This window comes from Lepisma saccharinum, chromosome 4, assembly GCF_977018435.1.
Source record: "Lepisma saccharinum chromosome 4, izLepSacc3.1, whole genome shotgun sequence".
Taxonomy (NCBI): domain Eukaryota; kingdom Metazoa; phylum Arthropoda; class Insecta; order Zygentoma; family Lepismatidae; genus Lepisma; species Lepisma saccharinum.
This window is the reverse complement of record NC_139232.1, coordinates 48,434,146-48,453,758: the sequence shown is the minus strand read 5'-3', so window position 1 is coordinate 48,453,758 and position 19,613 is coordinate 48,434,146. Positions and strand designations below refer to the sequence as shown.

Genomic DNA, 19,613 nt, shown 5'->3' with positions numbered 1-19,613 from the left:
GGCAGTGAAGCGTATTTACGAATAGTGGGAGAATCAGTTGCGATGGAGAACTGGAATATGCAAGACCGTGTTCGCGCGGTAGAGCTGTTTATAAAAAGCAAGTCCATTGTTGCAACCCAACGAGCTTTCCGCCGACGGCCAGCGTAGAGACGCACCGGACAAACACACCATACGGCGCTGGGTACACTGTTAGAAGTTACCGTGAAATTTAATACATCCTACCGTAAAAATTTTACGGACTCGACCGTGGAATCGGAAATACTTCCATACCGTTTTAGACCAAGCCGCGCATGCGCATTTGTGTCGCTTGTCAACTTTCACAGGCCAACATGGCCGAAGCGTATGTTTTTGTTGCTGTGTTGTGCTTCTTTATCGATGGTTGTGCTTCGAATGCCTGCGTGGAAAGTAAATCTACATAACTCAAGGTACGTATAATGTTTTTATTTTTTAACATAATGGAATGAAAATTCATTGTAACACAGTTTATTAGTGCTATATTATTATTATTGTACTGCTGTACTATGCAACGAAGCCAAAACCACGTGCATTTATTCAATTTGCTTGTGTAGTGGAAGATATAAATTCATCGATGTCTTTATCACATGTACCACATTGCAAATACCGGTCACTTTCATTAGGTAGTATACAAACGATATATGAAGTGCGTGTCTGTTGTTTACAAGTAGTACTCAGAAATTTTTGAAAGCAGAAACTTGCAATAGCCGAGTTACGGATGGTAGAAATGTTTAGTAACAGTCTCTGAGGTACAATTTTTTCTTACTTGACAGGTTTTGATGTTTTATGTAACATAGAATGTGCTTCTAAGCGCGGAAAGCACGAACAACCGCGATATTTGATCCCAAACCACAGCTCACGTAAATTAAAAACCTCCTATCTCGGAGTACTTTCGCAACTTTTTATTGGTCAAAATTGGTGTATGCACATTCAAATAGCTTAAAATACGTGCAAATGATAACGTCACCAAACTTAGCACTACTAACAATAGTTACACTTCTATTTTGGTTTTGTGAGTTTTCAGTCCTTCGTGTTTGATTTACCTTATTTTATAATACATTTAAAATGTAAAATTAATATTTATTTTCAATTATTGACTTTTATTATTAATATTTTGGGTGCACTTGCACAAAGCCTTCGAGCTTCCCTGCTTCAGGCTAAGGAAACTAGGTACTTTACTTCACCATAACTCATTTCCCTGAGCTAAAAACAGCAGAAAAGCTACATAAACAACTTAATCTTTATAAAAAATGCAAAAACTTTCACTTGGTGGTACAGAAAGTCAAGGGTACCTAACTATTCATCTGGCATAACAGCCTAAAAGTACTGGCTGAAATTGTATGGATTTCATCTGTAGTGACTTAATGATACTGTTAATCCTGAACCTCCAACATAAATAATTCCAGGGAAGGGTTTAAAAGCTTTACGGGAAAAAATGACACTGTGTGCTTCAATTGTCCCCTTCCTTCACCTATCCTGTACACTGAAAAAAATATCATGCAAATTAGCCGAAATTTATCTGAAAGTCCCAAAATTATAGTAAAATTCAATATTGGGTTCTAGACCCCATCAGAGTAAAGATATTTTGATATAGCTAAGGTTATCTGTTGAGAAGTATTTAATCCCATGGGAGATTTATAAATGAAGAACTGGTCTCCCAATATTGTTCATTTTATTCATAATTTTGTATTAGGTAAGTAGAATTACATAATTTTGACAAAATGTCAAGTGAATGGTTAAAAATACAAATTTATGAGTAATTATAATAGTGTACATTTACACAAGTTGGAGGTGTTATATTTAACTTTGTATGTGAAAACAAAATTGAAACTTAGAAATTTTTATCTGCGGAACACTGAGGAATTTTCTAAAAAAATAAGATGGCAACATTGATTTTCACTAATATTAACTATTTGGATGTTCCATAACATATTGAGCATCCACTTAAAATCCTTCTGCTAGTTCTAAGCAAATAATGTGAAGTAAAAGCAAAATTTTTGTAATAATTCAAAATTCCTTCGGTTTTGCGGCATTTTCCAAGAATGACACTTTTACATAAAAACTGAGTGGTACTGACATGAAAGATGTTAGTTCTTGGTGTTATTTTGTATTTCCCTTCAAGTTTAAGCTGTTTATGACTGCAACAATTAGCATTCATGCATATTTAACTGTAATTAGGTATCTTATGACTGATTTAAAATTCTTTTTCTCTCGCAAGAATTGCAATTTTGGACAAAATTTGGATTTAAAGTTCCAGTAATCAAAACAATGACACAATATAAGTTTAATACAGTAGATTTAGGTAATTTATGGTTTAATTGTTATCATTAAGTTTAAAACTGTACAAAATTGTTAATAATTTATGGTTTTCATGCTCAAAATTCATTTAATTACAGGTTTTTATGAGAAATTCTGATTTTAAGTCTGGAAAGTAAAAGATATGCCAAGAACTGTGCCAATGGGTAGTGAGCTGTGAAATTTCTGTGGGAGGTCCTAGAAACTGCATTGGAACCTCTTTTGGACAAGATCCACAAGTAAGTTGCTTTTCATGTTTTCAACTAGAACCTGAAGCAACAAAATACCCACCCCTCCTCCCATTAGAAATGGATCCAATAAGTTTTTATAAGAAATTTGAAATGTTACTCACTCAATGGTTGGAAGTTAGCTTGAAAGATAAATAAAATAAATCATGGTTAAGGTTATTGAAAGTTTTCAATCTTGTGTTCTGACAACTATTATTCAATCCCTTTATCTTTACTTTCCATGTGAATGGCTGTATGTGAAAAGAGTGGGTCATGGAATTGAACAATTACTTGAATTGATACTAACACAGAGGGCCTACTTTTTTTAAAAAATGCTGCCAATTTATCATACAAACTTCTGTAACTATTTAAGGTCAGGGTGGGCTTTCCTTAAAAGTGGGCCAATTGACATTCTTTGAAATAACCCTTCCGTGTACTGAATGCAAATTTTATTTTGTTTGTTCATATATCTGATATTTTGAATGAGATTCTTAAATTTATTATTGTTATTACAGGATCGTCCCTAATAGAATGCATGGAAATTATGCTTTCAATTGAGCAAGAATTGATAGAATGCTTGGCTTCCTGAATGCTATATCAGTATCCATTTCAAGCATGCAACACATTGGAGTTTGGCAAAAGGTATGTTGTATCATGTGTGAATGGAACACTGCACAAACTTTCACATAATAATTAAAAAGCTCCAAGTTTGTAGTTAAAATATTTTTAATTCTCCTGAAATATTCACATCAATTCAGTGCATAAAACAGGTGGTTGGGTCAGTGGCAATGTGGTTTTAGTGCTAGACCCATACTTTAATCACCAAACATTCAGAGTTTGAGTCTTCTTGTCAGTATGGATGTGGTTTGTTGTATAATGAGATGCATAAGAATTGCAAAGTAAATTGTCCATCGCCATGTTTATTGCCCTTGTTTTACGAAATGAGTGCTTAAAAAAATGAAACAAAATGTCAAACAAGCTGCTGAAAATTTCTACACCAGCACTTGCATACATAAAAGGTCAGTCCCTAAAAACACGAAAGAAGCAAGAGAAATATGAATGAAAATTGTTATGGACAATTTGCTGACCCAATACTTGTGCATCCCACTGTACCATTTATTATTTAATCATAATATTGGTCATTTCTCATCTTAGTATTGTCTCTTAGATCTAAAAGATGAATGGTTTAAACACTGAATGCAGTACTGGGTTTACCATATGATTTGGCACACACGGAACGGAAGTAAGGTAAAGCCCATCATGCACCATGACATGAAGGCACAGCGCAATGTGGAAGTTGGGCCCCACCAGTGCTGTGATACCATAATTTACCACAGCTATACACTAAATTTCATGAAACGTTATGTGGAGACCATGTTTCCATTAACTATGGATTATGTTTCTATTAAATATATGGATGAAATCTGCAAACTTCTCTAAAAATGTGGAAAACGTGGTGGAATACTGATGATGATGATGATATATGTCATTTTACAAATAAAAACAAATATGGAATACATATTTTCATGATTGCATTTCAACATGCAGGCTACAGTACAGCATGTTATTGTATCTCCATTTCTTGTTTCATTGCTTTTTTGAATTTTAGTTTTGTTTTCTGTTAACCACTTTAATAATACTCGTAATGACACTGAAAATGAAAACTTGCAAAAACGTACATAAGAAGTTCTCTTCTTGTTTTGAACTGACATAATGCAGACTTCAATTGTCTCATGGCAGTAAAGACACCCAACTAACTGGATTGTCATGGTTCACATAGGAGATGTACTGCGTAGAAATTTTTGCAAAGAAAATTCAGGCTTGACCAGGACACAAACCAAGTTCTTTGGCATACCATGTCATTGCTCTACAGACTGAAATAAACCAGGGCTGGCTTAGTAGCTAAGTTAGTATAGTTACTTTTTCAAATTAGTTTACTCTATGGGTAACTGGGAAGGGAGGGTGTGAGACAGCTGAAACATGGTACTGATCACATCATCTCCACTGTAGCCAGTAGATAATGTGGAACCATGTGCCTTCATGGAATGGTGACAATTTCTGCCACCTTTCCACATATGTATTTATTTTTTGAGGGAACTGTATCAGTGGGAAACTACTACTGAGCTTACGCACCACTGAACACCTTTGACAATGTTATTCTGTTACTTGAGAATTAATGAAATTTTAAATTTATGCTGTTGCAATAGCATTTGGTTTTGTATCAAATTCCTTAATGGTATATTTCTTCTTCCCAGGTGATTTAATCCAGCAGAAGGGTCCTAAGTTAAGAAGAAAAAAGCACAAGTGCAATGTAGTAATTATTTGACAAAATGCAAAGAAACAAGTGTAAAGTGAAAATAAATAAAAAGTAAATTATAATTATGTACTTGGTTGATTTGAATAAATTATTTATATTATTTGAATTATTATATCTCATTTGAAAATTCCATTTTTAAAACTGAAAAGTATTTGAGGATTGCACCAATAGCAGGGATGGAAGATTGGTAGTAATGCCAGTAAAATCCAGGTTTTTTTAAATCTTATTTTACTTATTTATTTATTAATTTTTTATGTTGAATTGATTCTCTTGGGCTATCGATCAAGTGGTTCTGCAACTGTTTCTGAGCTTTTGAGAATAATGCCACTATCTTCAGGCTAGAATTACTTCTTTACCTTTACCCTGAAGATGAGAATAAAGTCAGATCTAGGAACTTCTCAGACTTTTGTAGAATTCATGTGGTCAAGGAGAGAGAATCTTTTCATCATTTGCCTACAGAAAAACTTCGGCTTATTATAGTATTGTGTGTGTTTATGAGTGCAATTTGTGATTTACTTGTTGCATTGTGAGGAACTTGAAGTGAAATTATTTTTTCTCAGTTCAATTACAGATATTTTTGTAATATTTCCTAATTTAAGTAATAATAATTATTGTACTAACCAAGTAGTCTCATTATGGAAATGTATTTCCATAAATGCTAAAACATTGAAATTTTAAGGTTTGAGGGCTATGTTTTCCTTTCTGCTTTCTATTATGTTATTCACAGGCATGGACGTCCGCAGAATTTTTTCCAGGGAGGGGCAAGTAAGGTAATTTTTTCCAGAGGGGGGGGGCAAAGGACACATATTTTCCTCCAAAATAGTGGTGCCCTCTCAAAAAAACAATATTTCAGTCTGAAATTATCATGTTTCTTCAACGAATTTATAATAATTAACATAAATTACTGTGATTGAAATGAAATTATGTGTGAAATATATAATTTTTAGGTACACATTCATTTTCCAGGGAGGGGCCATGGCCCCCCTTGCCCCCCTTCTGGACGCCCATGTTCACAGGATTCCTGAATATCTGAAAACACTGAGAATTTGTTTTTTGCTTGGAAGGATTTTAAACATATTTCACCTTTTCCTCATAACTGTTTTTCTTTGTGAATGTATCATATCCTTACAATGCATTCGCGCACACATAAATATTGTAGTAAATGGAGAGGTATAGTTTCAAGTCCACTTTATGTTCAGATAGGCTAATTGGGGCTGAACCTACAGTTTTGAAGTGGAATCCAAACCATTGCAATATGCTTCCACCAGGGTATTGAACTCAGGACTCGATCACAAGGTAAGAATAATTTCATTGTGCCATCAGAGGGCCTGGAAGTATCTAATAAAATAATTAAAACATTGCCTTCAAGAACATGTTAATTTTGTCCAATAAAAATGTATGTCTTTGCTGGTTATGGAGTTGGTGGATGCCATAGAAATGCTATTTAATTAATAAGTTGTAATTATTATTTTGGTATTTTTGTTTCTTTCTGCATATTGGGTTAAATGTGATAATGATTATAAATGATGGCATGGGTATAATAAATACAATGATACTCATGTATGAGCTGGGTTTCATACCTGGCACATCTAGCTTTATGGGAGTTAGCTCACCAGTCCACTACAGAAGCCAGAAGGGGGCTCTAATACGTAATTCGTAGTTCAGTATTTCCCCCTAGTTAAACAGGTAATTTTTACTTTCTAACTACTGTCGACCTGTGCAAGGGTACGTAAATCAATTGTGTGTTGTGCAAATGTAAAATTCTCTCTAAATGCCTTAGTATCGTGGAAAACGATGAACTGTGCTGCCAAGGAGTGTTTTAAGCACATACATTGGCAGTGAAATTGGAAATTTTATACCTATGCCAGAACAAAATCAATCATCAATATGTAATGTGAAAATAACTTTTTGACATTGTCTGGCCAAAAAGGTATAATTCTTTACATTATGCAAAAAGGTATTCCATCTAAATACAGCAAATTATTGTTTAAAATACGGCATTATGCCGTATTTTTTAAAAAACAAACTTGTTAAAATTACGGTATATTACCGTTTAATATACAGGTATCCGTAAAAAGAAATTTACGGTCACCGTAATTTTTACGGTATCTGGATGGCAGCGAGAATTGACGGTCTTAGACCGTTTTTTTTACTGTCAACTTTTTACAGTGTAGCGAAATGGCACGAGGAGGGTTCAGGACGACACAGGTCGTCTCCTGGACGACCCCGAGCTGTAAGGACACAGGAACACATCAACCGTGTGCGGGATGACATCCAAAGAAGTCCACGAAGATCAGTGCGCCGCAGATCGCAAGCATTGCATATGACGTTTGGCAGTTTTCATCGCATTTTACACTTGGATTTACATACACGAGCGTATAAGGTGCAAGTAGTGCAAGCAATGACCGCAGCCGACAAAATGGCACGTGTTCAGTTTTGTGACACGTTTCTCGACATGTGGGCACAAGATGCACGCATTGTCGACAACCTTCTGATGTCTGACGAGGCACACTTTTTGCTATCGGGGTCGGTCAACAAACAGAATTGCCGTTTCTGGGGTACAGAAAACCCGCGGCGATTGCATCAGCGTGAGTTGCACAGTCCCAAGTTAACTGTGTGGTGTGGGATCAGTACATCAGGAATCATCGGACCATACTTCTTTCGCATGCCACTGGTGCCACGTGTACTGTCAATTCAGAGCGTTATGTGACCATGCTCCAAGACTTTCTCGTGCCGGCACTCCAACGCCTTCCTCTGATCACATGGTTCCAACAGGACGGTGCAACGGCACACACAGCCCGTGTGTCCATTCCCAAATTGTGCGACCTTTTTCCCGGCCACCTCATCTCCCGATATGGCGAATTCGCTTGGCCGGCACGTTCGCCGGATCTGACGGCAGCTGATTTTTTCTTGTGGGGATACCTGAAGTCCCGGGTCTACGAAACCCGCCCAGGAACGATCCAGGAACTGGAGGCGAACATCCGCCGTGAAATCGCTGCTATTCCGGTTGCTATGCTGGAGAATACATTGCGGCGTAGCTTCGTGGCTCGGCTTCATGAGTGCTCCAACAACGGTGGTGCTCACCTGAGTGATGTTATATTCAAAACTTAAGTGAGACGTGATGTGATGTGACATTCACAACCTGATTGACATATCTTGTATCAAACTCCCATGTCTGTGCAACTCTTCTGTCCTTGTAGCTTGCAATTATTCGCCTAAATAAAGTTATGCTCACCAATTGAAAAGGGGCGGCCTTTTTGGATCACCTTGTATTTTCCGTGTACTTAATACCGTAAAAAATGATTAGTGGTAAACCTGGAAATACACTGCTAATAAAATTGAAGGAATAATGTGGTGTCGGACAGAGCAGCACAAACGAATTCGGAGTTGCATAGGAATGAACGACTCAGGGTGCGATTTCACTCCAGATTGGTGCGGATAAGGAACAGACAGACAGACAGACACACACACACACTCACACAATAATATATATTGATTGATTGAGTGATTGACTTGCGTAATTTTACTTCGCTTTTTTCACTTTTGGCTAATTTGCGAAGATCGGAATGAGTGATGATGTGATTAAATTGATGAATGGATATTCACAAAATACAACATATTATATCGACTCTCCTTCATTTAAAATTCGATTGCAAATTGAAGATTTTAATATGCTACTAATGCTATGAACAATGATTTGTGTGATTAAAGGGGGGGCAAAATTTGAGAGACATTAAGAAGACAATAGTTTCCTGTGTAAAATTTACATCTAAATGTTATTACGTGTTTTATTAATATATACCTTGCGATAACTGACGAAATGCGATGAGAAATTGAAAAGATTTAACAAGTTGGACTAATTTCTGAGTTCTGGGGGTTGCTGGGTTCAATGTCCTTAGAGATGAGGCTCTTTGTTGTCCATTCTTTGTGTATATTTTCGATATTATTCCACTAAAGTATATTCGACTCCTAAACTAATTGTTTGTGTTTGTTGCAACGTCCCTCTAGTGCACTTCTTAAAATAAACTTATACCACGGCTACAGATATCTTAATCTCAGGGGATAGGTTCTTTATTCGAGAATTCGAAATAAGAAAGCGTTTTATAGCCAAGAGGATATAGTTAAATGCGGATCTATATTCTGAAAACTGTACACAATACAGAGAAAATATATAACGAAGCTTGTATATACATTGAAATATATATATGCTGATTCCAAATTTACGTCGGTTATATTCTTCTTATAAATATATGTATAATTGAAAGGAAATCTTCTTCTTTTCTTCCTTCTATTTTGGGAAAAGGCTTCTTCTTCTTTTCTATCTTTGATTTGGGAAAAGGCTTCTTCTTCTTTTCTATCGTTGATTAGTGAAAATACTTCTTCTTTTCTTCCTTCTTTTTTGGTAAAAGGCTTCTTCTTCTTTTCTATCTTTGATTAGGGAAAAGCTTCCTCTTCTTTTCTTCCTTCTATTTTTGGAAAAGGCTTATTCTTCTTTTCTTTCTTCTAATTTATTGTCTTTCCTTTTAAAGCGTAATCTTATTTATTACATATATGCGCTCGTTTTCCCCGCTTCTTTGGCATTATACAAACGACACAAGCTATACTTATAGAAAGATTAGGGGCGACTAAACTGACAGTAGCGCCACCTCCTATGTAACGACCAAAAGGGGGATAGCCCAGGATCGCTAACAGCAAGCGCTGCCTATGGCCCAGTGCGTCTAATAAGGAGCGCAACCGTAAGTGCTTCGGAGCGTCTAATTTGACACAGTGCCACCAAGGGACGGACAAATACAAAAGCTGACGATGTTCTCCTCATCAGAGGTATTACATCAAATTTTGATCACTAGGATCAAAAAGGAGATACATTTCTGAATTCATTTGCTCACTTATTAACTTTCATAATTGTTTCATATACGAGCATATTTTTATTTATCTTAATTTTTATTTACAACATTTTATTCACTCCTTCTATAATTTTTATACTCTTCCTTTATGTATTTTGCATTTACTATAATATATATAATCACTCTTCTCCTCTCCTAGTTTCTACAATGAACTCTGTTCTTCTTTATACGGCATGCTGCCATCTATCGTCGCTCTCGGGAAACATTTCTTCCTTGCATTTTTCATTGTGTCGTCGGAACTGGCACGTGACATTGTTGTTAGAACAAAAACTCTCCCCCCGGAAAAGTTTGGGGAGGAGATTAACAGGAGAATATCGTTGCTGTGGGGGGAATTTCCCTCCTTTCCCCCCGGGATTTCGCACCCAAAAATAGGAATTGTAACAGGATGTGACAAAATGGCACATTCTCGTTTCGAATTTATTTATTTTTTGTTATTTAGCTTCGCTCTTCTGCCACGTTTAGCAAATCGCGACGCCGAGGAAGAGTGATGATTTCATTAGATTGATGAAGAGGCACTCACAAAGAACTCCTCTGTCCAGGCCGGAATTCGAACCTCGGATCCCTGGCGTCGTAGCGCGCTGTGCTATCCACTCTGCAACGGAGGTCGGCGAAGAAGACTTATTAAACAAACTGGAAACAAGTTTTTGCGCAGTAAAAGGCACATATATTCATGTACAATAGGTAAACCCTTGATATGCCTGTCTTAATTATCATCTCTCTCTCTCTGTCTCTCTCTCTCTCTGTCTCTCTCTCTCTCTCTCTCTCTCTCTCTCTCTCTCTCTCTCACACACACACACACACACACACACACTCTTTCTTTCTCTCCTTCTATCACTATCTCTTGCTTTCATTCCTTCTATTTTTCTGATCTTCCTCTGCTTCTATTTTCTCTTTTTCTTGCTATATTTCATTCTCTCTCTTTCTTTCTCCACATGTTTATCTATCTTCGTCTATCGCTCTTTATCACTGTCTCATTCTTTCCGTATTTTTATTTTCCTTTCTTTTTATGACTGTTTCTTTTATTCTTAATATTATATTAATAATTACTTAAATTTTCTCATGCAGCTTTTTGGTGGCTGTGAGCTAAGATTATTTTACGGATAAGGGCTTGAGCCCATCCTCGCCCACCTGGTGACGACGCCTCAAGCGAAAATTATATTAAAGCACCATGCAAAAAATACAGCCCAAAAAACGAGCCAGTTCGTTGAAATTCTACATCTTGGGGTCTGGAACATGAGGATGCACCAGCAATAAAAGGTTTCTTTACATTCTACATATTAAACTACAATTGACGTATTACAGAAAACTCTAGCTTTCTCGCTAGTGGCTGGCTAGAAATGTTATGGCGAGGTGCGCGAAAGTTTGATGTGTGGATACGAAAGCCGGCAGAGACGTAAAATTGGGAGACGCGGGAATATATTAGCTTAATGGTGATAAAAAAGAATGAACTTTGAAGAACATGTTTTCCACATTCAAAATATTGTATGATTTGGGTCTCCTTGTTCCTCGCACAACACTCACGCAGGATTGGCTATAAAATGGCTTTTTTATGAAGATGCTGAGCGGCCAAAGTGCGATGTAATCTGCAGCGCTGTAAGGTTGTTAAATTTGTACGAGGGACGGAGAGATAAATGTTCTTCCGGTTTAAGAATGCAGCAGGGTTCTTCGTGGGCAAAATGGCCATTGTGGCCAGAACATGCAGAGTTGCCATAACATAAATAACAAGCAACGCTGCGGTTCGCCTTCAGTGTTCAACGTACGATCTCGTCTCCGAACGATCTCAGTTCGAGTTCTGGCAAGAGTGCGGTTCTTTAATCAGGCTTGTTCTCTCATTAACTTAGTCTAATTCTCATCCATTCTCATTGTTTTGATTAACCTCAAGTGAAGAACAACAATATATATATATAGGCTATATGTGTGTGTGTGTGTGTGACAATATATATATATATATATATATATATATATATATATATATATATATAGACTATATGTGTGTGTGTGTGTTTGTGTGTGTCGACATATGCATATTAATTACCCAAAGACAATAGCGTTTTTAGCTCAATTTTTGTGCAGATAATTTTCTCGTCCGCTCTCTTATTAGGTGTCACGTCGCTTGAATTCGATTGGATATTAATTATTATTTTTTTTTGTTATTTTGCGTCGCTTTGCTTCCACTTTTGGCTAATCGCGACGATGAGGATAAGTGATGATGTGATGAAATTGATGAAGGAACTTTCACAAAGAACATCCTTAGCCAGGCAGAAAATCGAATCCGAGACCTCTGGCGTCGTAGCGCGCTGTGCTAACCACTCCGCCACGGAGCTCGGTTCATGTCACTTAAAGGCAGGGCTCAGAGGTGGAGAGTAGTTGATATCTACGCCAAGGCCTGCCCTCGGGCGTTTAATATTCGCAGTTTATTTGCACGTACTTAGAACTAATTTGCACTGGTTTGAATTAATTCGCATGTACTTAGAACTAATTAGCATGTACTTAGAGTACTTTACATTTATGTATTTGCATGTTTATAACATTTATAAATATATAATTATTTATTTTATGAAAAATATGTATATAAAAGGTAATTAGAGGTACTAAACGCTATGCATATGATTTCATATACATTACTGCAAAGTATGTAATGTATCAATCGATAATATTAATGTTTATAATATTGAAAATAAGAGTTTATGGTTTATGAACCGCTATGAAAGGTGGTAATGGGTGTAGGTACAGGTCCAATTACGATTGGGGACGGTCCCGGTACTCGAACCCGCGATATGCTACGGTAATAATTAGTACTATGTACTAATGTATGTTATTATTGTATCAAAGACGGTGGTCTCAGACGCTAGACAGAAGACGGTGAACTCCGCGCTGAGGGTAGAGGAGAAAGGAATTTGGGGAGTGTGCGTTCAAGGTCAAATGACGTCAGAACGTCAGAACAAAGAAGGAACCCAATTGACCAATCAGAAATCGCGTCGGTAGGTTTTCAGAACCGGTTTTTTCAAGGTTAACTAGAACGCAAGAACAGGGGAAAGCTATGCAATACTGTAGGGCATGGGAAGGGATTGATCCAGACAACAAAGGATGTCTCGGAATGCGCAGCAAGGGTCAAATTTTTTGAAACTGTCCGTCGCTTGCATGCTAGGACATGTTTCTGTCTAAGTAGGCCAAGGTTACCGAGAACACTAGAACAAAGGATGATGGGAAGAAGTTCAAGGTGAACTAGAACGCAAGAACAAAGAGAACGAAGCGTAAGGGTTTTTTATATGTACTATGAAGAAGGAAGAGCTATCAGGGACGGGGCCTACAGTTTTCACTATTTGCTTTTATCACGGGGTATCGAACCTAGGACCCTTTGATTATTGATTTAGGTAGTACATTTATGTTACTGTGTGTTATTTAACATAATATTGAGTTTATTTTTTACCAAACTTTGACTTTATGCCTAACATTTTCCCAGCTTATTCTTATTTTTACCAAAATAACACAATTCAATCTGTTCAGGAAAGATTTTTAGTTAGATTTTCGACACACAAAGTGTGTGTTCTCAACTTCTATCTGTTTATTTCACAAGTTTAGGCTTATTTTTACCAAAATAACACAATTCAATCTGTTCAGGAAAGATTTTTAGTTAGATTTTGGACTCGCAAAGACATTTTCTCAACTTTTAAATTATTATTTTTCAACTTTATGTTAATTTTTTACCAAAATAACACTATTTGTACTATTCAGGCAACATTTTGTTTGTTATATTTTGGACTTACAAATACATTTTTTCAACTTTTAAATTATTATTTTACAACTTTATGTTAATTTTTTACCAAAATAACACTATTTATACTATTCAGGCAACATTTTTTTATTAAATTTTGGACTCGCAAAGACATTTTCTCAACTTTTAACTTATTATTTTACAACTTTATGTTAATTTTTTACCAAAATAACACTATTTGTACTATTCAGGCAACATTTTTATTAAATTTTGGACTCACAAAGACATTTTTTCAACTTTTAACTTATTATTTTACAAAAAATAACTATTTGTACTATTCAGGCAACATTTTTTTATTAAATTTTGGATTCACAAAGACATTTTTTTCAATTTTTAATTTATTATTTTACAACTTTATGTTAATTTTTTACCAAAATAACACTATTTGTACTATTCAGGAAAGATTTTTAGTTAGATTTTCGACACACAAAGTGTGTGTTCTCAACTTCTACCTGTTTATTTCACAAGTTTAGCCTAATATTTACTCAAATAACAAGATTTGAACGTGTTTTTTTTATTATATTTTGGACACACACGCACTCACACACACAGAGAGAGAGAGAGAGAGAGAAATATTTTTTCCAAGTTTACAGGATTATTCTTTAGTTTACTCAAATAACACAATTTAGATGTGTTTTGAATTAAATTTTGTACACATGAAGGGTGTTTCGTCAAGTTTTACTCTTTTATTTTACAAGTTTAGGCTTAATATTACTCAAATAACACAATTTAATCCAGTCAGGAAGGATTTGTTATTATATTTTGGATGCAAAAAGAGATGTTTTCAACTTTTTTACTGATTTTTTTGCAGGGTATGTATTAATTTTTATTTATTTTGTTTTGAATTATATATACATTTACAAATTTTTAACTTAGAGTTTAGTATTTATTTAAATCTTCTCAAAAACACTAAAGAAAAAGTACTTTTAGCTAAAATGTAAGCCACAGAATATATTATTATTATTATTATTATTAGGGTTTACTGAATTCCACTATGCCTTTTTTTTGTTTGCTTTGTAGGAAAGTTTGTTAATTTTAGAGTTTGCTGAGTATTTTGTTACTGTTAGGGTTTGGTAAAGTTTTCTAAATATATGAGTAGGGTTCCATATATTTTTGTTTTTGCTGTTTGGAGATGATGCGATCAGCACCACTCTCCAAGTGCCTTTACTGCATGTTTCCATTTTATGTACCCAATATTATTTTGAGGCTTAGTGAATTCTAGAGCCACTTTATGCAGGAGAGAGGGCTTGAAAATTTTGATCTCAGATAACCCACAACTATTTGTCAGAGTATTTTCGAGTATATTTTAGACTTATTATGTGCCACTAGAATATCAAAGCTTGCTCAATATTTATGTCTGTAACGCTGTTATTGTATTTCTAGCTAAGGCTTACTGGATAAAGTACACGAAATGTTTATCATTTCGACTATTTACCTTTATACGAGGCCAAATTTGTAGTGTAACGAAAATTATTGTGTGTCTATAAAGACTGAAATTCCTTTACCGATGGGTCCATAACTGGACGCTTACCAACATTGTTCCTTTTCTTTTTAAAAAAAAATATAACCATTTATCAATATGTTGACAATTCACAGGACAAGACGAAGTTCACAGACGACTGACTATATGGACCATAGGTCCACCGGCCAAACCTTTTTCTATGCTAGAAGAATAACTTAGCCTTATAGCCTTTTTCAAGGTATTTTTGAAGTATTACTGGTTTTTTGGGTGCATCAACACTTGGGTTATTTCCATTTGGTTTAATATACGAGGCTACAATCACTATTTGAACACTGAAATCCTCTGATTGAAACTAAAAGCTTAGGCTGTAACTAGGGACTTAGTATGTATATCGACAATTTATAGGACAACACGAACCTTACAAAGGATTATAGGTGACGTAGGACCACACGCCAGAGCTTTGTTAATCTGCAAGAAGCACTTACATCTAATATTACGAGGAAACGAAGTTGATTTTTTGAGTGCTTACCAGTTACACACCCAATATTTGCTTTTTCAAGTAACTACTTGTACCAGAAGCACTTACAGGCCAACTCTAACTAGACTTCGACTTATTCTATATCAGGTGCTAAATTTATAAAGAACTATGATTGTATATATTTCTGAGGAAGTACGCAAAAGCAGATTTCCCGATTAAAGTATCTGAAAAACAGATTTTTCTATGCAAGTATATTTTCATTGACTGGATTATTTAACAGATCAGACAGGAAGACTGCAAAAATCATTAAATGTAGTTCTATAGTATATGTGGTTTCAGAGATATAAAAAGAAGATTTCGCTTTTTTTTTGCTTCTGAGGCTAATCGCGACGCTAAGGGTAAATGGCGAGGAAATGTAATGGTGGAGAAACAGTCCCAAAAGTTATGGGCTGCATGTAAGTTAATACCACAGAGATATTACAGTAGGTGTAGGTTCTACCACCAGAACATTTCTATCATAATAATACTGGTTATGCTGTACTGTTAGCTAAAGATGCTGATATTTGAGAAACTTAAAAGCTTATTTGCAAAATTTTAGATAAATAATAATCTGTTAGACTGTAAACATATTTTATATCCATTCTGCAAAAGATCCGGTGACAAAATTTAAAAATTGTTATCGCCCAGACAGGGACTCGAACCCTGGACAGATAGGTTAAAAGCCTAACGCTATACCAACTAAGCTATCTGGGCACAAGGTATTCTTTTCTTGAAAAGTTAGTTATGTTAAGGAATATATTGAAACACTTGAGAACACTCTTGGTCTGGTTCGACAGAGAAGGAGACAACATTTCCAAATTTTTACAGACTGGATGTATTTGACTACTATAGAGGCCTTTACTATATGTAACTCGAAACGCTAAAGTTCAGCTAGCTTCCAAAATTGAGGTAAAGATTGTGTTTGGAGAGATTAACAAGTTACAATTATATCCAGTTACGGACAAATAAAGCTAAAACTCTCAGATTTACTGTACTAGCCAAGTTTTAGTAACATTTTCGTCACTTTAGTACAAATACCAAAGAAATAGGTATATTTTATTTATAATTTGACAAAATGTACTAGTATTTAATTCACAAAGTTAGGTAAAAAACAGTATTTTTCAAAAATATTGTTACTGCCTTCAAATGTTATGTTATTTAGCCACTAACAACTGGTTTACGCTGTTTGGCATCCTTTAAATAGGAAAAGAAGGAATTATTTGTTTAGTATTTTTACTACTTTATATTTATTTAAGAAAACAATTCTACAGTTTAACTTAATTTTAACAAATTGTTACTAATTTATATATCAAAGTTATGTTATTTAGAGTGCATGAAGCCGTATAAAGTTAATATTTGTACTTATCAGTTCAACTAACAATTACATTTTACACACAAAAGATAATGTTTACAGTTAAATTACTTGAATCAGATAATAATATTTTACAGTAATTGATTCATTCAGCACTAGTCAGTACTTTTATGCATCAGAAAGTTTTCTTAATTTTCTATTACGCATGCTATTTTGGGCTATTCTTAAAATGTATTTCTAGGGCAAACTGGTTTAATTTTCTGCTTATAATGCAAAGTTGACAGTTTTCGCACAATGCATTGTGTTATATTCTCTACTTACAATCCAAATGTTATGCTTATTTAATGTATAACTAACTAACTCTCTAGCCTTCTTAAACCCGAATGTTCATGGCTGCAGCAACAAATGCCTTTCATCTGTCCCTGACCTGAGCAAGATCTATATACTCCTTTCCTTCCCTACCAATTTCCTTTAGGTCCATCTTTACATTATCCCTCCATCTTTGTTTTGGTCTTCCTATTGGTCTTTTACCATCAGGTTTCCCAACAAGAATCCTGTATACTCTTCTTTCCTCTCCCATTCGTACCACATGATCTACACACCTAAGTCTTCTTGATTTAATCATTCTAATAATATCTGGACATGAATACAAATTATGTACTTCTAAATTATGTAACCTTCTCCACTCATCTGTCTCCTCATGTGTTTTAGGCCCAAATATTTCCCTAATGATTTTTTTTTCAAATACTCTCAATTTATGTTCCTTTTTCAATGTAAGGGACCAGGTATATATACTGTATTTAACTTTTATTTTTTTGTAATTAACAAAAATTAAAAGCTTATACTGTAGTTATTATATCTTTTTCTATCAGCTTATTTTGAAATTAATATTATTAGGTATAGTCTTTGATTTATAACTATATTGCTTTTTTTATCAATTTATCTAAGAGTACACGCAGACAAACACATGTGTACACACTTTTATGTAAATAGATATGCCTTTTTTCAATATTTTAGTATGAAGATTGCACTTTAGTTATTTAAGCAAGGGTAGGAAAGGTAGGATTTCTGAGAATTTGTTGCAGGATTTTGTTGTCCAAGTATAGATGAGAACTGAACTGGGAGACTGTTTTGAACCTTTTCATGAGAGTTTGCATGTGAACTGTATGCAAATTGAGCACTATTGACTGTGCATGCTTCTAAGTTTTGCTGTTATTTCACATCAACTCTGTGAGACTGTAGACAGTTTTCCCATTTCAAGTAGTTTTTATTGATTGTATTTGTATATGTTTTGGGGACTTAGCAGTTTTATGTTATGAGGCAGTTTGTTGTAGAATATTTTTACCGGATTGTTTTGAGATATTGAGTGTCTGCTGTTTTACTTGTAATTATTTTCCTTCTTGTGTTGTGTATTTGACTATATTTTGTCCAAGTTTGTAGTATTTAGAATAATTGTTATTGACTTGTAGATGTAGGGAGTAATAATCCTTTGCAAGATGCCCTATAGTTTAGTCTGAACATTATTCTTAGTGTTCACTTTTGAAGCCTTAGTATTTTGGTAGTATTATTAATGTAGAGGTAAATTAGGCTGAAATGTAGGCATTTTTCTGATAAATTATACTCACTTAGTTGTTTCAGCAGGTAGAAGTTGCATGATGGTTTACTGCTGATGATGTTAATTTGCTCTTCTTATGTACTACGTATGATGTAGCTTATTTGAGTAATTGGAATTTTCTACTAAAAAAAGGATTGCTTGTCTATTTTATTCCTATGTTGTTGAGTTTGTCCATAAGCAAGCCATGTTTTTACTCTATCCTATGCCTTGGAAGAATCTAGATATATTGTGTTTGCAGTTTTATGTTTCTCTAAGGTTTCAGCTATGTAGTTTCTTAAACTGTGCTATGTGTGTGACTATTGATTTCTCTTTCTGGATGCCATGTTGGTTTCTGTGTATTCCTATTGCTACTTGAATTTGACTTAGGTTGTTTGCTTTTTTTCTTAGATCTTTATTTGTTCAGTATTTTTTATTTTTTTGAATTTTAATTACTTTAATTTTACATTAACTAACATATTTTACTTTAACAACAAAATAATTTACTCTAGTATAAAAACTTATACTAACAAAGTGTACTATTATAACTTTTAATTTTAGAAAATTGTATTTTTAAAATTTTAACTTTGAAAAATTGATTTTTAATTACTTTAATTTTACATTAACTAACAAATTTTACATTAACAACAAAATAATTTGCCCTAGTATAAAAACTTCTACTAACAACAATATACTATTATAACTTTTAATTTTAGAAAATTGTATTTTTAAAACTTTAACTTTGAAAAATTGAATTTTAACACACTTTGACTTTAACAATATACTTTGAATTTTTTTATGTAAAAGAATATTAAAAAATAAAAAATACTGAACAAATAAAGATCTAAGAAAAAAAGCAAACAACCTAAGTCAAATTCAAGTAGCAATAGGAATACACAGAAACCAACATGGCATCCAGAAAGAGAAATCAATAGTCACACACATAGCACAGTTTAAGAAACTACATAGCTGAAACCTTAGAGAAACATAAAACTGCAAACACAATATATCTAGATTCTTCCAAGGCATAGGATAGAGTAAAAACATGGCTTGCTTATGGACAAACTCAACAACATAGGAATAAAATAGACAAGCAATCCTTTTTTTAGTAGAAAATTCCAATTACTCAAATAAGCTACATCATACGTAGTACATAAGAAGAGCAAATTAACATCATCAGCAGTAAACCATCATGCAA

The 19,613-nt window shown here is 34.5% G+C and overlaps 1 long non-coding RNA gene across 1 annotated transcript; it reads left to right on the top strand.

The window, feature by feature from the left end:
* The first annotated feature begins 273 nt into the window (after positions 1-273).
* LOC145987146 (uncharacterized) lies at positions 274-4,960 on the top strand. Its single transcript, XR_014441624.1, has 4 exons — positions 274-425; positions 2,412-2,549; positions 3,053-3,179; positions 4,793-4,960. It is a non-coding gene; the product is annotated as an uncharacterized LOC145987146 (long non-coding RNA).
* Positions 4,961-19,613: the final 14,653 nt, after the last annotated feature.